The sequence below is a fragment of the Pelodiscus sinensis genome, chromosome 25 (genome assembly GCF_052426305.1).
Source record: "Pelodiscus sinensis isolate ZL-2025 chromosome 25, ASM5242630v1, whole genome shotgun sequence".
Classification (NCBI taxonomy): domain Eukaryota; kingdom Metazoa; phylum Chordata; order Testudines; family Trionychidae; genus Pelodiscus; species Pelodiscus sinensis.
This window is the reverse complement of record NC_143076.1, coordinates 10,470,434-10,490,960: the sequence shown is the minus strand read 5'-3', so window position 1 is coordinate 10,490,960 and position 20,527 is coordinate 10,470,434. Positions and strand designations below refer to the sequence as shown.

The 20,527-nt window shown below is 42.0% G+C and overlaps 1 protein-coding gene across 6 annotated transcripts in view; it reads right to left on the bottom strand.

Moving 5' to 3' along the window:
* ARHGAP32 (Rho GTPase activating protein 32) overlaps positions 1-20,527 on the bottom strand; it is a 472,553-nt gene that overhangs the window by 333,796 nt on the left and 118,230 nt on the right. The window lies entirely within an intron of this gene.

The following is a 20,527-nucleotide window of genomic DNA, read 5'->3' as shown; positions in this document are numbered from 1 at the left end:
CCAGCCCCCATCTGGCCAGTCTCATAACACTCCTGCACTCCTCACACACCCCTACCCTGAGCTCATCATACACCTGAACCCCCTGTCCTGAGCTCTTCATACCCCACATCCCCAAACTCCTGCACCCTCACATCCCCAGTCCCCTGCCATAACACTCCTGAACGCCCCCACACTCAAACCTTGTTCCCTGAGTCCATTATACACCCTGAGCCTCTCATACATCCCAACCCAGACTTCTGCACCCCCACATTCCCAGACCTCTGCTATAAGATTGACAGAAGACAGCCTGAATGCATGCATGAAGCTGAGTTTGACCAGTTATGATGTAAACTTCAAAGAAACGTGAACAAAGTTTCAGCAGCAGAAGTCCCATTAAATAAAGTTTGTGAGTACAATGTTTCATTTATGCTATTAACAACCATTAAGTCAATAATACTAAGCGGTATATTTTCAGTCACACAAATGGGCACTCTTATACAGCTCTTTGTTGACCACTTGCTCTGAATTTTGATATAGTTTAGCTCTTTGGTTTGAAAAGGTTGCTGACCTCTGGTCTACAAGTACGTACCTGAGGAACAAACATTCAGTGATAAGGGCTGTCATCAGTCTACCAAACAAAGACACAACAAATCTAATGGTGGAAACTGAAACTAGACAAATTCAGACTAGAAATATGGTGCTAATTTCTAATTGGCCTAATTTACCAAGACTTGTCATGAGTTCTCCAACACTGGCGATTTTAAAATCAGGACTGGATGTTCTTCTAACAGTTATGTTCTAGTTCCAACAGGAATTAATTCTGGCCAGTCCTATGGTATGTGTTATGTGGGATGTCAGAGTACATGATTACAAATGGTCCTTTCTAGGTTTATAATCTATGAATCTCTCACTAGCTTCGATTGTAGTGGCAGCAGCCACCGAATTTTTAGCAAACATATCCTTGCAAAGATATCCCCAGAGGCTCTTGCCAACTAATTTGAACCAAGTCATTGAGAGGTGATTATAATTACATGGCAGTCTAAAATGCCATAATGGTAGCATCTGGCTGTTCAACATACCATGAAGCATATAGATTATACTATAATTCACCTTTTCATGCTAGGAGGACATCAGTGTGTCTATTTCTTTTCACTTCTCAGCCCTATTGATCCATCAGAACTGCTCAGAGACCACCCACCAATTATGAAGAGACATTATTGGTTATATTCATTAATACTATGCTTCAGACTAGTCTGCAAGACATTGCTGGAAAAGCTAGGTTGCAAACGCCAATTCCAAAACAGCCCTGAACACTGTCTGTCATCGTCTGTTTGTGAAGCTAAACTACATTCTGCACTGGGGCAGCTATTCCCATTCCACTGGGTAATTTTTCCAGTGCAGTCAAAGCTTTGGCTTCAACGAATAGCGTTTCACCGACATCTGTGCTGAAGTAATTATCGTGGTGGCAAAGCAAAGCTAAGCTGTTTGCCTATGGAGTCTAGAAAGAAATATCTCATTATCCTGTATTGTGATCTGATGGGAGCCAACATGAAGCAGCAACTGGAGTCTTGGCTTTTACCCTTAGCTGCCACTAATATGCTTGATGACTCTGAAAAAGTCACCTGACACTCATGTATCACAGTTTCCTCATTTTGAAACAAAAGGACCGACTTCCTTTACCATCCACTTTGAGATCTATGGATGAAAAGCACCACAAGAGTTAAAGATTAGTATTAATTCTGACCACACCACTGTGTTACATTCAAAAGGCAAATTTAGACAGCATTATGTGAAACTCAAGAAAGGATCAGAATTATGTAATTAACTGCAGGCTGTGACTTGCTGTTAAATAAGCAACAGATTGGGAAACCATTCATCTTTTAATCCTGAGGGGGAGAAATCATCAAATTTAAGAACTCATCTTCAGCCCAGAAAGCTGTTTTCCGACACAGTCACACTCATGCCCAACTTCTGAGTCTATATCTCCAAAGAATGATAACCTGAGTTCCATATCGATTCAGCTTTCTAACACCTGAATAACTTGGGTGTTGGGGAAAACTGTACCAGGAGCTCCTCTCAAAGAGAATTCACTTCTAAAAACAGCATCTATCATCTTCATGAAGAATGGGATTATCAAGCCTGAAAAGGATTTGTCATCTTTGCCAATACAGCCACTCTCCTTAGATAATTTCCATGAATTTAAATCCTGCTCCATTTAAAAAGATAAAAACTCAAGGCTACTCTGCCAGATTTTAAATTTAACCTCAAGCAATCACTGAGGTTATCTAGGCCACAAATGAGTAAAATGCTGGAAGACAAGCTTTCCGCTTTGCTCTTTGCATAATTTTTCATTGAATTAAAAATGGATTGTAATTAATAATTTATGCATGTCAAGATATTATAAGGCTACTTTTGATACCAAAATCAAAACAAATTTAGAGGGAAAATATTTCAGTTTTAAGACTAGAATTTTTAAAAATGTTTTAAGTAACACTCTTCTCAGATTCCACATTCCAACTTTGATTTTAGCTTTGCCATGCCTTTCTATGCACAGGACCAATTTCAGGAAATGAGACAATAAACTGGCCAACCAGAACAGATGTCAGCAAAATATTTCAAAGAAAATCTACTTAGTCATCTAGAACATCAAAGGAAATTTCACTGCCAAATTGTGACAGATACAAAATACCTTTTACAAGAGCATATAACAGCACATTTTGCTTATTTCATACCAGACTAAAAGCACATAGTCATTCATACTCTGTTCAATCTCTCATGCCCTCTTAAACATTAAGACAATGCAAGAGAGAGAAAAAAGTTATCCTCTGACAAGCTACACTTAAATTCTGATGGACACAGACTGTCCAGTCACCTCACTTTGTTAGCATGCTAACCACTCCTTTAGAGGATTACGCTTCAGCCTCATCCTTCCACAATTCACATAACCCATACGCTCAGTTCAAAGACAATGGAAATGCTAAGCAAGCAGCAGTGTTACACTTTCAGACCCCTTGAAAAGAGGGCTTGAGTTTCTGGATCTTTTCCTGTGGTAGCCTATCAGGAGAATGATGCCCAAACATTCAACTTTTGCCGTCATCGTTCACCTCAGCAATTAAATCACCTTTAAAAGCCAGTTCCCACTTCGTAGTTTTACTCTACCAAGTCAAATATCTCCAAGATAGATCTCTCAGTGTAGTTTCCATCACCTCTACATCAAACTTTTTGAAGTTTATTATTGTTCCACAGATTTGTTGAAAAACAAGTTAATAAATCTGAATTAAAAAGTAGGAAAATAAAACCAAGAACCCTTGCCAACATTTAATACCAGAATGTATTTAGCCTTACTTGGGTGATGATGGAGCAATGAATGGGTAACTAAGGGTGGCAGGAGGCTTCTCCTCACCCTTGCATTCATGGGACCTGACCCTACAAGAAGTGAGGGCATTCAGCACCTTTGTAAGGATGAAGCCCAAAAAAGGAAAAAGACATTCACCATCTAACTGGTGCTAGACACACAGATATGCCTTTATCAAAGGTGGGCAGAGTAAATGTTGGGTCATGCACCCCTAATTGTCCTGGACTCAGGTTGCCTTCAGGGAGACGGCAGGTGCTTAACCACTCATAATGGCTGTAGCAACAATTGCAGTATCATGTTTGCCTGAGGCATACAGCTTGTGGGCGTTTCCATTGAGGTGTCCGGCCTTTGCAGCACTGTCTAGCCACAAGTGAAGCATTTTAAAAGTAAAAAAAAGATGTTAAAAATCATAACTCTCTAACATATAACAATAACATAAAATATATAATATAAAAATATAACAATAAGCTAAAACAAGAAGTATCTAGTTTAGATGGAGTAAAACCAGCACAAGGAAATAGAATTAACAGGTAGCCCAGTTGAGATACTCAAGCTGCACCAGGCATATGACTTGAATTTTTAAAGGAAGAGTACAATCTTCCCTGCCACAGCCACCCCTGGGGCCTTGGAGAAACAGGTCATGTAACATTTTGCTGCTGACACATTATTCCAGGGCAAAGAGAGACCAAGCCTTGTAAAGCAGATACTAACTGGATGACTAATTTCATTATTTCCACACTACTTTTCTCTCCCAGCAACACAGTCTGAATTAGCGGCCCTTTGGTGCAGGTTTAGACTTGTGTGTTTTGCAATGCTATGTTCAAGGAGTGTCTGTCGTATCCACCTGCTCAGTACTATAAAATGTCTCAGCCACCTGCCCTCTAGGGAACTGAAGAGAAGGACTCAGGTTTCTTTATTCTCTATTACAGAGAGCAAAAACAGGGCGTATGTTTGAAATAGAGAGACTCATATGAGGCAAACGTAATTACCACAATGTGAATTCTGTGTTGTTATAGAAAAATGCAGCTTTAGTGATAAACTCTAAGCAACCAGATGTACAGAAATGGATCTGTGGTGTTTTAGATGCTGCTTGTAATTATTAGAACTGGGAGCACTGGCTGTTGGGAATCTGGAAGCAAGGAAACAGGAAGGAGGGGGGAAGAGATGGGCCAGGCCCGAGTGAGAGCTACAGAGGGGAGCAGCAGCAGCTTTGTAAAGAGGTTTCACCTTTGGTAAATAAAGGCCTGCTGAAGTTTGTTACTACCTTGCTTGCATGATACAACAGGATCTGTATCTTTAAAGAGGAGTATTTTGTTCCTTATGATGGCTTTTCTTCAAAATCTTCCCATCAAGCTTTGGGAAAGCCACTCACCGTGAACAAGCAAACGAGGGCTGAGAGGAGATGACCCTTTCTCAGAAAAGATCGTGAGATGTGGAAACAAAGCCCTGCTAGTTTCCCCCCTCTCTTGCTAGAAAGAAGGAAAAGCCAAAGTTGGGCTGCAGCCATCTCCCTCTCTCTTCAGCCCTCCGGAGCAGGTGGTGAAGAAGAGAGCTGGGAGGAGGGGAAAGTTGTCAGGCAGCTGCTGCAGCAGCTAAGAGCTGCCCTCCAGAGAATGAAGTACAAGGGGCAGGAATGGCAGAAATGCTTCTCCATTAAAGATGTGGTTTTCAGGGCACAGGGTAAGGGTTAGGTGTTGGTCTCAGTTATATATACACCTTTGTCAACTACAGCAATACAACATGGAGTCTGATCACACTTTAAAGGATAACAAATTTATTTGGATATTAGAGCATAAGCTTTTGTGAGCTACTTACTATTTGCTTCCTCAGACACAGAAGGAAGGAAGGATACAGAAATGGGAGTGTGACAACAGTGCTAACTAAATCAGAATGGATGTAGCTAATCTCCAACACTGGTGAGAAGGTGAGAGTACCTGAATGGGAAGTGCCTGTTGTAATGTGAGAACTACTCTATGTAGTATACCTGGACATGAAGCCCTTTGTCCTTAGGAAACTCCACTTGGTGCAGTATGCTGTTGTGTATCTCCTTAGCAACGCAAGCTGCTGCAAATGAATTACACTTGTTCTCCACTCTATAAATGGGCTTCCCGTAGACTATCAAGCCAAATTGAAGGTTTCAGTCCCTTTTTTTTTTTTAGGGTACTCAATGGTTTGGACCAAGCACAAGTAAATGATATCATCTCCAGGGTCAGAACGCTGGGTGACTGCTTCACTCCTCTGGCACAATAGAACGAAAAGTAAAGCTCATCTGGGTAGGGGACAGATTCCTCTTGGGAGCTGATGCAAGATTCTCAAATAAACTCCCACAAGAACTAAGAACGGTCACAGACCTGACCATTTTCCACTCCAAAATGGGCACTTCTCCAACTTGCCTTTGTTGTTATAAACACAAACCAGTATGTACATTAAAAAACAGAACCCCTTCTCCCTGCAACTTTCCCTGAAAAGTAAAATGCTGCCCAACCAATCCCTTGCAGTGCACATCGAATTCTCCCCTTGGGGAGAGGATGAGAGAGAGCACAAACCACACTTGTCAGATGTTAATCATGTCACTTAGGCTGTGTCTAGACTACATGCCTCTGTCGTCAGAGGCATGTAGATTAGTCACATAGGCAAAGTCAAATGAAGCCGTGATTTAAATGATCGCGGCTTCATTTAAAGTTACATGGCTGCCGCGCTGAGCCGACAAACAGCTAATCAGCTGTTTGTCCGCTCAGCGCGCTAGTCTGGACGCTCCCCTGCCGACATCAAAGCCCTTTGTCGGCAGCCCCGTTATTCCTCGTGGGATGAGGTTTACCGGGGCTGCCGACAAAGGGCTTTGATGTCGACAGGGGAGCGTCCAGACTAGCGCGCTGAGCGGACAAACAGCTGATCAGCTGTGTGGCGGAGAAGCCGCTTCCCGCTGGGATGGGGAAGCCGATCCCCGCACTCAGCCCAGCCAGGCGGCTAACACTGACGGCTGGGGCAGGCGGAGCACAGCCGTTGCAGGGCACCGGCCGCCTGCAGACCGGACGCCGGCGATCCACGGTGATCCGCTGGGGCCCGCAGGCGGGGGGGACACAACAGCTGCAGTGGGCTGCCCAGGGCTGCCGACCGGCGGGGCAGCCGGCCGGCGGACGCCAGGCGGGAGGGCAGTAGGACCCAGGAGGGGCCGCCCGGCACGGCGAGCGTAGGGGGGTGGAGCACCACCCAGGAGGCCCAAAAGGGCGAGTTTGGGAGCTGGGAGGGGGGAGGAGAGCAGGAGCTGGTTGTGTTCTCCAACCCCGCAGGACGACCCGAGGCAGACGGAGGGTGGAAGGAGCCCCGAGCAGGCGGCGCCCGGGACGGCACCCCTGAACCCGGCGGAGAGCGGGGCACAGGCAGACAAGAGCCCGGCGGCCGCAAACAACCCACCCGGACGGGCACAGCGCCGGCTGGTGACGCGCCCCGGGTGACAGACAGAAGCCGGGGTCGAGACCACAGCTCAGAGACACCGAACGTGAGGCGGGACTTTAAGGGAACAGACTTGGAGAAGGCGGGGGCCGTAGGGCAGCACCAGACGGACCTCGCCACAAGCTGTTTGTCGGCTCAGCGCGGCAGCCATGTAAATTTAAATGAAGCCGCGATCATTTAAATCATGGCTTCATTTGACTTTGCCAAAACAACAAATCTACATGCCTCTGATGACAGAGGCATGTAGTTTAGACGTACCCTTAATGTACTACTGGGAGGAAGAATGGCATGATATGGACTTTTTAGGTGTTCTTCAGCACCACTGAAACTGCAATGTACAGTATTCATATGCCAGTATGTGCAATGCTTCTGAAAGCCTAGTGCTCTCTCGGGGTGCATACTGGGAAAGCTGCAGTATCCTCGGAACGATCAAGGTTGTGCGACAGTAGATCTAAGTTGCCCTCCTCTATCACTTCCTACTGCTCTGCTCCTTCTCTGTTTCCAGACTCAGCTCCACCCCAATGCTAGTCTTGGCCCAGGTTCTAAACTTCCCTCTACCACCTCCTTCTGGCTTTCTCTCCACCCCCATTCATTCCCCAACCTGGACTCTCAATTATTGGTCAAACATCCAATTAGGCCACTGGTGTCCTTTTCTGGCCATTAATGCTATAAAACAGAGATTAGAAATGTTACCTGCAGAATACCACCACTGTCATATCTCTCCTTGTGTTGCTAAGGAGATACACAACAGCATACTGTGCACCAAGTGGAGTTTCCTAAGGACAAAGGGCTTCATGTCCAGGTATACTACATAGAGTAGTTCTCACATTACAACAGGCACTTCCCATTCAGGTACTCTCACCTTCTCACCAGTGTTGGAAATTAGCTACATCCATTCTGATTTAGTTAGCACTGTTGTCACACTCCCATTTCTGTATCCTTCCTTCCTTCTGTGTCTGAGGAAGCAAATAGTAAGTAGCTCACAAAAGCTTATGCTCTAATATCCAAATAAATTTGTTATCCTTTAAAGTGTGATCAGACTCCATGTTGTATTGCTGTAGTGGACTACGGTATATATAACTGAGGCCAGGTCAGGATCCTCCAGGATGAAGGAGTCTTCTGGCCACGTGAAGGTAGTAGAAAGCATTACTCATAAGACTCTGCTGTGTGATAGCTTCCTGTCAGTGAGAAATCTAGGAGCACTTGTTGGGTAACTCCCTCCCAGAAAGATTCAAACTATTTTAAATACATTCCCTCATACTCCTCCCATTTCTCACATTTGGGACAACAATAACCCATGAAGCAGCTCCCACGTGGTTACAATGATATTCACCCAGATATTCAGGTGTTCAAGAGTTGATTGGTTAGTTTCAGTTTTGGTTGTTGGGTTTTGGAAGTTATTCTTCATACATTAACCAGCTGTGACTCCAATATCTGTTAGACTAAAATAAATTTTTGCCATTACTAATAAAGCCTCCTTGAAACATAAGGCTTCAATAACATTTCTCAGTATTGGAAGTTTCTCCTTCCCCTCTGTCTCTCTCTCTCTCTCTCTGCTCCCACTGCTTGACAATACACCCATCAAACTGTCACCTTTGTGATCCAAAAACCTTCCTGCATGCACAACATTCCTTGACACTCATGTAACCCACACACCTTCTGAGTGCACTGCACTGTCCCAGCTAGTGGCACAGAGAGCACTTTCAGAGAGAGCAATGAGTCTTCTCTATAGCCTTAGCTGAAAAATGGCTGGCTTTTAGCTCATGCAGTGAAGCCTCATGCACTAAGCTCCAGAGATCTCAGGTTCAATTCCACCTATCGGCATTACAAACTATAATGTATAATGTCTCGTTAAAACTATCTTCTCAAATATCTCCTGGACCTTTAATTAATATTAGCTGACAATCAAAACAGGATCCAGAGCTATGACTATAATAAAGCAAATAAAATAAATACTAAATAGCAACAACCACTACCACCTCCATTTATATCATCGTAATGTGCTTCCCAGAAACTAAACATAATTTTAAAAAAAAAGGACAAAAGTCTTTGTCCTGAAGAGCTTATATTAGGATCCTGTGTTTGCAATCAGATCTGTGTGGGTGTGTCTACACAGCACCCTTAACTTGAAATTCCATAGCTTATTTCGATGTTATTTCAAACTAAGGCGCTATTCCGAAATGTCCCTTATCCCTCGTGCAATGAGGTTTACAGGGACATTGGAATAGCGAGCCCGTTACATTGCAATATAACAACAGGCTTGCTCTTAAGACGCGGAATAGCTATTCTGGGAAACCTCTGGTATCCCGAAACACCTCTGCTGTACAGACGTAGCCTGAAGGTGGATCTTTGTGCCCAAGACACATGGCTGGTTTCAGTTGGATTCTGTACGGATCCAATTGCAGGATAAGTGCCTGAAATTTCCACCAACAAAATAAAACAAAACCCCATCCTGCTGCAGTATCTACTAGGGATGTAAATGGTTAACCAGTTAACCAATAAGCATCACCATTAACGGGTGATGCGTACCAGTTCCAACCCCCTCTGGTTACCCCCAAGGCCTCTGTCCATGGCACAGGGAGGAGGGTGCTCCAGCCAGCAACCTTCCTCCCCCCAGCTTCCCTCCCTTTAATTGGTTAACTGGTTAAACATTACTGGTTAACCAATGAAACAGGATTTTACATCCCTAGTATTTACCAATGTTGGAAGTTCAAAAATCCCATCGTCAGCCACTTTAATGACACAAACTGGGTAGCCCACCCAATTTTCATTTTGCCTCATTACTCATATCTTCCTTCTCTTTTCTTTACTTCACTGGCTTCCTACTCAACTGCATTTCCATTTTCAAATTCTCACCCTTTTTGTTTCGTGCCACAATTCTTAATATTCTCTTCTTTCCTGTTCATACCTTTCATCATCTCACTATTATTTCACCACTCACTCCCATTCCTAAATATCTGCTTCTCTCTCTCTCTCTCCCCAAGCTATTTTTTCCACCTTCACGATGCATGTCATCATTTCAAAACTTCTCAATTTTCCTCTCCCACACACTGGTCCTCCTAATGAAGCAAATCTCTTGCCTTTTTTGTTGCTTAATTGGTTTCTAGTTCTCATTTGGGGCTACCACTTTGTCAACTTGTTGGCTATATCTTTAGAGCCCTGCAAATTTGCAAATATCTGCTTTATATCCATGGATATCTGCATTCGTTGACATGGATGCAGATTTCCGCATCTAAGTTTTGCGGACAGAGATGCAGGGTTCTATGTACCTTTGGTTTTAGTCTGTAAATTTCTGTTTCCCTTTGCCAGAGCCTCAAAACAAAAATACATTATAGACAAATAAAATGTAAATCTACTCCCCAATGAAAGTCAAGTCAAGTGGCCAACGTCCTTATTAAGGCAAAACCGTCTTCCTTGCCATCACACGTTCTTGCTCAGAATACTTTAGATAAAGCACAAACAGCTATTATGAAAGATTTAACAGATGCTTCCCTGAGATATTTTTAATACAATTCTGGGGATTCTCTCCTGCTGTCCTATAAGCAATGCACATCACTGTGAATTCCACCGTCCAACTTGCGCACCAACACAGTCATTAATTTTATGAGATAGTGGGACAGAACCAAGACCTAGAAACTGCTTCATGAAATAGGTTCTTTAACTGCTGATTTAAATACTCAGATGATAACTAGGGCTCAAGTGGGTCTCAAATACAACTAGGGCTTTCCCTGATAAGGACACCTACAATGAGCTTACTATCATAGCCTGCAACTTTACAGGAATTTAGGGATGTAAAAGGTTAAGTGGTAACCATAACAGATTAGGTTTACTGGTTCCGGTTAACCCGTGGGACTCGCCAGAGCAGCTCCTATCCAGTACCACAGGTTACATACTGGCTCCTTGGGAGTGGCCAGCCTCCGGAAGAAATGGCTTCACCGCCACATCGAAGCCTCCTTCCAGCCAGACTCGGGTTGCTGTCCCCACTCCCAGGGGAGGCTCTGCTACGAGCTCTGCATTACAAAGCTTGTTTAAGGTTTATACTGCAGAGCCCATAGGGCGTGTACCTGTAACCGCTATAATTTTTAGCAGTTACATTTCTAAACACATTTTTTATGTCCCCACACGAATCCAACATAAACAGCACGAGTTTGTTGTAATGTAATCTAATCACAAGTATTTGCCGCTTTCAATACTGGATAGAAGCAGCAAAGCAGTTCTGTTACAAACTTGATCCAAGGGCTAAATCATAGAATACTAGGACTGGAAGAGACCTCGAGAGGTCATCGAGGCCAGTCCCCTGCCCTCATGGCAGGACCAAATACTGTCTAGACCATCCCTGATAGACATGTATCTAACCTACTCTTAAATATCTCCAGAGATGGGGATTCCACAACCTCCCTGGGCAATTTATTCCAGTGTTTAACCACCCTGACAGTTAGGAACTTTTTCCTAATGTCCAACCTAAACCTCCCTTGCTGCAGTTTAAGCCCATTGTTCTTGTTCTGTCCTCAGAGGCCAAGATGAACAAGTTTTCTCCCTCCTCCTTATGACACCCTTTTAGATACCTGAAACCTGCTATCATGTCCCCCCCTCAGTCTTCTCTTTTCTAAACTAAACAAACCCAATTCCTTCAGCCTTCCCTCATAGGTCATGTTCTCTAGACCTTTAATCATTCTTGTTGCTCTTCTCTGGACCCTCTCCAATTTCTGCACATCTTTCTTGAAATGCGGTGGCCAGAACTGGACACAATACTCCAACTGAGGCCTAACCAGAGCAGAGTAGAGCAGAAGAATGACTTCTCGTGTCTTGCTCAAAACACACCTGTTAATGCATCCCAGAATCATGTTTGCTTTTTTTGCAACAGCATCACACTGCTGACTCATATTCAGCTCGTAGTCCACTATAACCCCCAGATCCCTTTATGCCGTACTCCTTCCTGGACAGTCGCTTCCCATTCTGTATGTGTGAAATTGATTGTTCCTTCCCAAGTGGAGCACTTTACATTTGTTTTTATTAAACTTCATCCTGTTTACCTCAGACCATTTCTCCAATTTGTCCAGATCATTTTGAATTATGACCCTATCCTCCAGAGCAGTCGCAACCCCTCCCAGCTTGGTATCATCTGCAAACTTAATACACGTACTTTCTATGCCAATATCTAAATCGTTGATGAAGATATTGAACAGAGCCAGTCCCAAAACAGACCCCTGCGGAACTCCACTTGTTATACCTTTCCAGCAGGATTGTGAACCATTAATAACTACTCTGAGTACAGTTATCCAGCCAGTTATGCACCCACTTTATAGTAGCCCCATCTAAGTTGAATTTGCCTAGTTTATTGATAAGAATATCATGCAAGACTGTATCAAATGCCTTACTAAAGTCTAGGTATACCACATCCACCGCTTCTCCCTTATCCATAAGACTCGTTATCCTAGCAAAGAAAGCTATCAGATTGGTTTGACATGATTTATTCTTTACAAATCCATGCTGGCTGTTCCCTATCACCTTGCCACCTTCCAAGTGTTTACAGATGATTTCCTTAATTACTTGCTCCATTATCTTCCCTGGCACAGAAGTTAAACTAGCTGGTCTGTAGTTTCCTGGGTTGTTCTTATTTCCCTTTTTATAAATGGGCACTATATTTGCCCTTTTCCAGTCTTCTGCAATCTCTCCTGTCTCATGATTTTCCGAAGATGATAGCTAGAGGCTCAGATACCTCCTCTATCAGCTCCTTGAGTATTCTAGGATGCATTTCATCAGGCCCTGCAGTCAAGTCTCAGGGTATCACGGTCAGGTATCATTACTGCAAGGCTGTAGACAGCTAGTAAGTAAGGACATAGCTACATGCAGGGATGCACCATTCAGTACAGATGTCTATGGCATGGGCACAGCTGAAAATAACCCTAAGATTCTTAACCACTTCTGAGCAGGCTCCCTGCTTAGCACAACCTCCAGGAGACAGACCTTTCTTAAAATGGCAAGCTGCACCCACCAGAAATGTTCCTGCTAATCTTTTCCATCTGTGAGTGGAATAAATTTTATGTGCGCCACCTACAAAACACACAAAATCAAGTTGTGGGTACTCTATAAATCAGACAGACAGCATCTGAATCTCTCCTGAGCAACCAAGCAAGCACAAAGTTTCAGGGAACATTGACCATCTATCACAATTGCAGTTGTCACAGCAGGGAGACCCACAAAGCAACAATGCAGCCGGGAGCAACCTCATCCAAGCAGACACTGAACTTGCAGGGTCCTGTCTCATGAGCACCCAAGTAATCAACAATCATGGTTAAATATTACTTCAAAAAGACAACTTGGCTACGTCTACACTGGCCCCTTTTCCGGAAGGGGCATGTAAATTTCACGAGTCGTCGTAGGGAAATCCGCGGGGGATTTAAATATCCCCCGCGGCATTTAAATAAAAATGTCCGCCGCTTTTTTCCGGCTTTTAAAAAAGCCGGAAAAGAGCGTCTAGACTGGCCCCGATCCTCCGGAAAAAGGGCCCTTTTCCGGAGGGTCTTATTCTTACTTCAGGAAGGTACATGTACACTGTATGGCTATTTCAGGATACCAGAGGTATCCCAAAATAGCTACCCCGTATCTATACAAGCCGCCTGTTATTTCAAAATATTTTTCAAAACAACAGGTGCTTTATTTTGCCATCCTGATAAACCTTGTTGCACGAGGGTTAAGGGATGGCTCAAAATAGCACATTATGTGTAGACATACTAAATTTCAAAATAAGCTATTTTGAAATAGATTTGAAATAAGATACGCAAATTGCATAGCACTAATTGCATATCTTATATCTTATTTCAAGTTTAGGTTATTGTGTAGTTGCACCCGGAGTGAGCGCATTTCCAGGACTGTATATATATATATATTACACTTACTGAGCATACAGATACATGGATTTAGAAAAACAGCATGCATAATTTCAGTTGAGAGTCTTGTGACAATATAAATAAGATTTTATTGAGACTCATAAATCCTATTTTCTGGAGATTATAAAAATGCATGAACATTTGCTCAGGGCTGTAATTTCATATGCAAAGTCTTACTTCAGGAGCATTATTTTTAAACATTTTTCAACTTCGTGCAAGACTCATTAAAAATGCCATTTTTCCAACAAAAAAAATATGCTGTCTTTTCGCGCGCTCCTCTAAACATTTTAAAGGAATGTGGTTTAGCAATTAAATAAACCATAGTAGGACTTAGGTACTATATTTTGAAAATAAAATGAAATTTAGCTACAATATTGTGATGGCCTATTTGTTTTCCACACATTTTCAGGGTAATTGCATCCCAAGAGGTGGTGGAATGGGCTCTGAATCCTCGCTCTCATCCTCTATCTTTAGTCCCAGCCTCATATACCTGTGGCTCTCTGCCCCTTGTTCTGGCAAAGGGCAGCAGCATTATCCAGAGCTTATCAAAGCTACTCCTGAGCTGGAAGAAGTGGGTCACTAGAAAGTCACACACGCTTCCCTACTCCCAAGGGTAAGAGCATTACTGCTATTGGACTCCTAGGCAAAGAGAATGGAACGTTCCCCTGCAGGTCACAGGCATGCTCTCACTATAACCCTGTGTTGAACTGTGGGAATTTTCACAGAGAAATATTTTGCCAATTAGATCAGTAGATAATTAAATGGAACTCAGGGCATTGTTCCTATTAACTGCAAATTCTAGATTTAAAATCATACCAACTCTGTATTTGACTGTGCATTGTGTGAAGAAATGTTTAAAATCTTACATATTTTAAATCTTCTAGCTATTCATTTCATTTGGTGACTCTTAGTTTGTGTTATGGGAGTGAGTAAATAACTTTCCCTTATTCATTTTCTCCAATACCAGTCATAATTATTTAGACCTCTATCATATTCCTCCTTAGTCTCCTCTTTTCTAAGCTGAATAGTCCAAGACTTTTTAAATCTCTCTTCAGATGGCAGCCGTTCCAAAGCCCTCATCATTTTTGTTGCCCTTTTCTGAACTAGATATATTTTTTGAGATGAGGTGACCACATCAGTACACAGTATTCAAGAGGTGGCCGTACCATGGATTTATACAGAGGTAATAAGATATTCTCTGCCTTATTATTTATCCCTTTTTTAGTGATTCCTAACATTCTATTTTGCTTTTTTGACTGATGCTGCACTTTGAGTGGATGTTTTCAAAGAACTATCCACAATGACTCCAAGATCTTGAATGGTAATAGCTAATTTAGTACCCATCATTTTGTACATATAGTTGGGACTGTGTTTTCCAATAAGCTTTATTTTGCATTTATCAACATTAAAATTCATTTGCCATTTTGTTGTCCAGTCACCTAGTTTTGTTAGATCCTTTTGAAGCGCTTCACAGTCTGCTTTGGTCTTAACTATCTTGAGCAGTTTAATATCCTCTGCAAATTTTGCCACCATTTACCCCTTTCTCCAGATCATTTATAAATATGTTGAATAGGACAGACCTTCTGGGACCTCTTTCCCCTCTGAAAATTTACCATTTATTCCTACCCTGTGTTTCCTACCTTTTAACTCGTTATCACTCCATGAGAGGACCTTCCCTCTTATCCCATGACAGCTTATTTTACTCAAGAGCCTCTGGTAAGGGATCTTTCTCTTGGGTTAATGCAGGAACATCATGTAACCTACTGCCACAAAGCAATAAACAGAGACCATGACTTATAATTGGCTGGAAGTAATAGCACTCTTCCTACACTGCTGGCCTCATGTACGTAACCTAACACCCCCTATTAGGACAGATTAGTGATGTATGACCTTACATGAAAGAGATATGAAGCAGAAACGCAAATTGCACATAATGGCCTACACTGAACACTCTAAACACTCCCAACCAGACACAAAGGTAGGAGAAAGGGTAGAGAAAACACAAGCTCCAAAAAATTAATATCAGTGACTTTCTAAAGTAAGTTTGATACTTCTCATCATTAGCAGACATCTGCTGCTGCCATCTCAATATTACTTTACATGGGAGTGGGTGGTAAAAAAGGCAAAATTACCTTATTCACATAAAATACATAACAGCCATGAAGCAGCAGACGATCAATTCACTTGGGACTGCACCTGAATTTTAAATCCTAGCTCATGACTTCACTTTCAAAGCTGAAGAGTAATCCCCACTTCCACCAAGAATACAGACTATAATAGCACGTAAACAAAATGTTTGTGATTAAATTTCAGCAATTGTGATAAGTGGGGAAATTGAATAACCACATATGCAACTCCTCAGTATAAGTGCTCAGAACTCTGCGTTAATGTGAATTATGGATTAGAAGGCTGGATTTCCAGCAAGGCTCCAGATGGTAGCACTGATCCTGTTGTGTAAAACTGAGATGACTCACCAAACAATAATTATCTAAAAAAATTTGGAATGAATGAAAAAAAATTTCAGCTATTTTGACAAAACTATTCAAAGCACAATGTTTTCATTTGGAGTAGACTCAAATCAAATCAGAAGAATCTTCCTCTTTCAACTGAGGGTATTTTTCTCTCATCGCCATTCAACCCGACCCTCAGAAAAAAAAAAAAAAAAGAGACAGAGAGAGAAAGAGAGAGAAAGAAGAAGAAAGAGAGAGAGAGAGAGAACGAGAACAACCAAAGCTTAAATTTTTAATTTCAATTCCAGAAACAGAAATTAATTTTTCATTTTGTCAAAAATCTGAGCATTTCACATCATATAGAAAAATACAAACTCTCACAAAAAAAATTAAAAAGCAAAAAAGTTTATTTGATGAACCATTTCCATCAAATCTCTAGTGTGGAGAGAGGACAATAGCCCCCCAACAAAGGCGAGTGGGGGCACATTGCAATATCAGACCATTTAAAAGGAAGTCAGCAGTGAGGTCTGGAAGTTACATGTTAAGCATTGTTTTCAAGGCCAGAGGTCTATAATACACAATACATACTGGGTATTGAGTGGGGAAATACAGTACTAGAATTAAGAAACCAAAGAGATGATGCTAGAAAAATAAAGTCAATGTGCCATGAATTCTGTTATGAGGTTGCCTCCAAAACACAGTGTAGTTAATAGCCACAGAACCTCAACATCTCACAGCACTAAGTTCTTATATTGCAAGGCACTAGCTCTACTGTTCCTTCAGCTCCTCAACTTTCATCACTGAAAAGACAGCAAAGATCTAACTCAAAGTCAAAACAATCCCCACAAGGCCAATAGGTTGTTTCCTGATTAAATTTAATCAGTTTAATGGGCATAAAAGATGTAAAAATCAGCAATTAAGAAGTAAATACAACCAGTCTCTTCCATCCCTACAAAGTACTATTACAAACATGCAGAAATCCATAAGTAACACTAAACACAAACTAGGAAAATGTATTTACCATATTTCACCAGTAATTGGAACTAATTGAAGATTTCACAGCTACAGAAAGAACGAGGCTTTGCTTCATGCCCTGATTTCTCCTACAGGGTATTTTGATATTAGCACAACTCCTCAGAATAAAAATGCTAACACAATCTAATTGTGGATATTGAATTAAAGATAAAATCGGTGTTATTCATTTTTGCCCTTTTTATTGTTTCCAGAGCAAACAAGAGACTATGTTAAGAAGAGGCTTTTGTAGGGTAAGTGTTACAAAAGGAGAAATGTGTAATAGAAAAAAAAAACACAACGAATGGCCTAGTAGCACTTTATAGACTAACAAAACATGTAGATGGTACCATCTTTTGTTAGATACCATCTACATGTTTTGTTAGTCTATAAAGTGCTACCAGACCATTTGTTGAGGTTTTTCCTTTCTAGAACAGACTAACTCGGCTACCCCCTGAAGCTTCTGTGTAACAGAGATGCTCTATTGCTGTCTAACACACTGTTGTTCTTTACTCCATCTTGAAAGAAAAGGGGTCTTTCGCAGCAGTATTAGACACGTCTCAAGACTTGAGAACAGTGTGGGAATACCTGTTATCACAGGGGAGGAAGAGTTACATTAGACTATAGATAAATCCAGTAAAAAAAAAAATACAGTATATGGGGGGGAGGGGACATTCTTTCTAAAGTCAACTCCCTGTTTAAAACAACCCCTCTCGACATAGACTTCCTTTCATTATCACCTGAATGACTATTGCCATGAACAAAAAAAGCAGCCATGTAGCACTTGAAAGACTAGCAAAATAGTTTATTAGGTGATGAGCTTTTGAGGGGCAGACCCACTTTCAGAATATGATCTGAGGAAGTGGGTCTGCCCCACGAAAGCTCATCACCTAATAAACTATTTTGTTAGTCTTTAAAGTGCTACATGGCTGCTTTTTTGTTTTACCAAGATCAGTCTAACATGGCTACCTCTCTCTGACGATTGGCATGAAGCAAGCCATTTCCAAATCTGTCACGAATCAAAGTCAAGTGGTGCAATCTAATACAATGCTGCAGTGTGTTGGCAAGTGCTATACCTGCCTAAACTCAAGCTTTTTGCTTAAGACACCAGCTACTTGGGAGATAGAGGATCCTGAGAAATCCCTTTCCCTGACTGCCTAACAATATCATGTCTTCCATCTAGTCCATGACAATGAATACATGGCAACAGGATGCCCCAACCACAGGGGGGAAACAACATTTAAGAGAACAGACCAAGAAAGCAGAAATGGGTTTTGGCATCTGCAGAAAATACAGTTGTGTTCTACCTTCAACTAGGGAGGTTAAATTTAGTTTAATCAACTAATCCACTAGTCAATGGATTTTCCACCGATTAGTCAATAAGCGGGGGGAGCTGCAGCAGGATTCACTCCCACGCTGGGAGCTAACCCACTGCGGCTCTGCCTTTTAAATGTATTAAGAGCCTCCCAGCTGTTAATACATTTAAAAATCAAAAGCGCAGCAGGGGGGACCAGATGTCCCAATTTTATAGGGGCAGTCCTGATATTTGGGCCTTTTTCTTATTACCCTTCACCCTTATCCCAATTTTTCACATGTGCTCTCTGCCCACCATAACATTAGGGGACAAAGGCTGAGCAAACAAATTTACCAACTGCTACAAGTCAAAGGGAGACAGGAAACAGAGGGCTGGAGAAAGAAGTGACCTGTCTAAGGTCACACTGCAAGTTATTGTTACAGCTAGGAATAGGACTTAGCTCTCCTGTCACCCACCACGGTACTTTAATACACAAAGAACTCTTTGGTGGCAAAGAGAAATCCAAGACTTTTTGATCTCTCCCACTGCAGCCAGTTATATACAGAAATTAAAAGGTTCTTTCTTTCCGGACTTACAAAGCACAGTAAGTGAGCCCTATAGAAAACACCTTGTTTTCTTAATATTAATAAAAACCAAATCAGGAACTTGCAGATAGATATTTGCACAGGCCATGGAAGAATGCTTGCTTCCAATTTAAACTAAATATCACTTAGCATTATGTACATTTAACAGGACAGAAACATTAACATAATCAGCGAGAAATTCAGTGGAGAAACAGGTGATCTTCTGCATTAAAGCCCAAGGAGTGGCAGAAGACAAAGCAGCTTTGTCCAAGAGTTCCATACATAACTGATGCAAATATTAACTGGAGCACAAACTATGTTAAAACAAGAATCACAAGTGCCCTAGAACACAAACCTCCAACAGATACTCTATTCACATCAACCACAAGAACACAGAAATAAAGCCCACTTGTCTGTGCAATTGCATTTTAAAGCAAGATCGCTGTAAAAAGAGGAGGAATTGACAAAGTTATCTACACTAAGGTCTCAAGTATGGAGCTGGAGTTGTGCTTGAGAGGTGCGGTAGTTGAACGGCAAAGTATCTGAAAGTGGATCCCATGCAGATCACAGGCAGACATATTTCTAGGGGCCCTGGGCTGAGTATACTCAACAGGAACAGTTGATACAAATTTTCAGCAGGTAGCACACATGCTCCCACATTCCTGCCTACCTGCTACTTGCCAGCATGCAGTGGGGGTCAGGCCACGATTGCACCACTATCCTAAGCCATATACGTCCTCTCTAGAATCTGGTGGAGGTGTAATTCGCTCATAGAAACAGGTAAGAAATTTCAATCTGTGTCCATAGATCCCATTGCCATTTCAGTAACTCCACCACTGGGTCTCCCTTTCAAAGAGTGGTCAGCTTGTAGTGCTGCTTCTCTCATCTCCCACTGGTGTGAGACATTACTGGTTTTCCTTTATCAGTAGTGTATCAAATAATGTCCAGATTCTCTTTATACAGTCAGCAGCTGATGGGATCCTCTGCAGACATGAGAAAGAACATCACCAGGAAGAGGGTGGAAACCTAGAACTGATCAGGATGTTACCAATCAGAGAAAGGGCTGCTGGTGGGAATCCTGAACAGAGGGGAGAGTGGAACAGCAACACAAGCCAAAGGGCAAGATGAGAACTTTCTCTTCTCCCCTGATTTATGAACACAGAGATTTTGCTTTTGCATTATGCAAACACAAATTATCCTGCAAAAACAAAACAAAAACCCATCATGCCTGGATAGTTGGGAACAACTTTTATCCACTTCCACACACACTAGTCAAAGAAGCAAGCTCTATTATTTACTTATACAGCTGCTCCCCAAGTTACAAATGTTGCATAAAAAAGCCTCCGCCTGAGCTTACTTGATTTATATACCCGGATTTTCTAAAGCTACACCAAACTGTAAGGTCTAAGGTTTTAAACTGCAACTCATTGTGATCTTTGTCAAACTTTGTAATCTGTGTAACTCTCAGAAATGTACTGTAAGCTGCAACTTTATAATCTTTTTAACTCTCA